Here is a 2,674-nt window from a genome sequence, read left to right as displayed (position 1 = left end):
CACTAATGTATAGTACTATACAGTAGTCACTTTAACACAAATAAACTTGATTGACAGCTCCAGCGATTATAAAGGGAGTGTTCTTTGATCGCTTTCTATATATAATTAAATCACAATTTAAATAACAGATTATTTAGAGAAACTAAGAGAAACAATGTGAAGTTGACCGTGTAGTCACTGGCTTGATTTAATGACGCATAAACAGCAATAAACAATTTTGAGACAAAGAACGTCTGACTGTACATGAATCATTACATATCAGAAATCACTGATCACAGATTAGGCAGTAAAAGTAACAAGGTTTCTTGCATGTTGTTGCATTACTGTCGGGTCCATATCTTACAGTAAAAGTCTGTTAGCAAAGCCTGCGCTGAAATTGCGACTGATTTACCAAAGAATCCACAACAAACAAATAATGCTCAAATGAGACATTCACATAGTTTAGAATAAATAATCACTTTCCTAGCATTGGGATCCTTTGGAAAGTAATGTTATTTTTAGTCCAGTGATCCTGTATGACTCTTCTCTCCTCGTCATCTCACTAATGTAGAAGTAGGTCGTTGATCTGATTCTGCAGACGCAGTCTTTCATTGCACTATTACGTCATAATGTGCCAAATTCCAAAATGAGTGGTTTTCAGAGCTTGGTTTTATTAAAAGATGTTTTTGGACTAACAAGGAAATTTTAAGTTCTGAAACTTACAGGGTGTTCTTATAGCACAATGACCTCACATATCCAAAAGATCAAGGACATTTTGAAATTCTCAATTCATGACCCTTTTAAATGGCAGGCAGAAAAAAGGACATCTAAGGGATATAAACAGCCTTTTGCCATTTTTCTTTTAGTTTTATAGCAGTAACTTTATCCACATGTCAGCAGGTTCTTTTTTTAAACATAAAGAGTGGTTTAAAATTGATTATATGAAAATAAATGAATGGTTTTTGGCCGATATTTGAGAGAGGACCGAAATGTTAAAATCCGGCGATGTGTTCAGTGCAAAAGAAGCATTTCCTGTTCATAGTTATGAAAGCCAAGAGGATTAACGAGACATGTTTGTCTGCTGAGAGAAGTAGAGAGAGGAAGACGGAAAGAAAGAGAGGGGAGGGGGGTCAAAAGCAGACATCATAGTTGTGTTTCAGACTTTTTTTCACCCTGAAAATAGTTTTGTAAATTTGGGTCTTTCCCTTTGTTAGCAGAAATGCTAAATGTTATATATTTGTGTATTTTTATATAAATGTGTGATCTTTAAACTGAGAAAAACGTGAGACGTGGTCTTGGAGTTGGTGGAATCAGGTCAAAGAATTCCTGAACCATGTTCGGGAAATATGGAACACCCGGAATTCTAGGGGTGGGGCCTTAGCGAGAGAGAGAGAGAGAGCACTCCATAAACAAATACTCCGGCAAATGTTAATCGAACACACATGCTCTCTCTCACGAAGAAGAGGGGGAGAAAAGGGAGGGAGCGGGTACTTTCCAAGTCTCCTAGAGAAAATCTCCCCGAGTTTGCAAAGTTCTTGTTAATCATGTGCGTCTCGTTCTGTTCTGCGAAGAGTGCAAAACTATGCGATACTTGAAACATTTAATTTATGCTTTTTATACTTTTTAACAACTACCCCTTTAGGCCTTCTGACTGATCCACATCTAAATAAAGCTTAATTTGAGATAAAAAAATTCCGGTTGTAAACATATTCCACAAACTGTGAACTGAAGACCCCAGACCTCATCGGAAATAGACAGACAGAGTTGCGTGCATCGATATACAGTCACTATTGCTCAAGGTGAAGCACTTTTTATCCTAAATGACTGCCGAAATTAAATGTCATTCACCTTTTTCTACAGTATCAATATCTAAAGCAATTTGCTCAGAGCTTGCGACTGTATATAGAGCTCTAGAGTGGGTTGCCTGAATCTAGGGCAGAGAGTAAGTACTCCACTGAAGTCAGCACTTAATGTAGCACTAGTAAGCGCTCTTATTCTCATATGAGGGCCGACAATCAAAATTGTGCCATATTAGAGCTGCTGTCTATCTTTTTCTTTTTTTTTTTAAATAAAAGCCTGTAAAGTCTATTTGAATATTTCAAGCATGAAATGTTTCACTTCAAATAATATACTGTGTTATTTGTTTAAAATAAAATGTTAAGAATATTTATATTGTTAAAAAACGTATTCTTAAAAGCATAGTTCACCCAAAATTTTTTATTCTGTCATCATTTACTCATCCTATAATCACTTTTGTTCTTCCATGCATTGAAAGCCTATAGGGGGTCAAAACAGTTGAAACATTGTTCAAAACATCTTGTGTTTTTAAGAAGAAAGAAAGTCTTCAGGGTGAGTAAACAAAATGTTTAAAAACTATTCCTTTAATTAACAGCCCTCCGCTAGATTAGAAGATAGTCTGTGACATAACGTTGCTATGCAACAAAAATAATGACACACACACACACGCATATATAAACAGGAGTTATCAGAATAGACTTGTCATGTTTGTTGTGTGTGTGTATGTATGTTTGTTTGCCTTGGTTAGTCACATGTAAATAGTGTCACGTTCCTTGTTTGTAAATAATAATAATAAAATAATAATGATACACTATGAGTGCTGCATTTTAGCATGACTGAAATGTTGGATTGATCAATCAGAAGCCAGGACCAGAACTATTTGTTTTATATTGTTTCA

This window comes from Abramis brama (assembly GCF_963993115.1).
Source record: "Abramis brama genome assembly, chromosome: 5".
NCBI classification, from domain to species: domain Eukaryota; kingdom Metazoa; phylum Chordata; class Actinopteri; order Cypriniformes; family Leuciscidae; genus Abramis; species Abramis brama.
The sequence above is the reverse complement of the archived record's forward strand: the minus strand, read 5'-3'. Positions refer to the sequence as shown.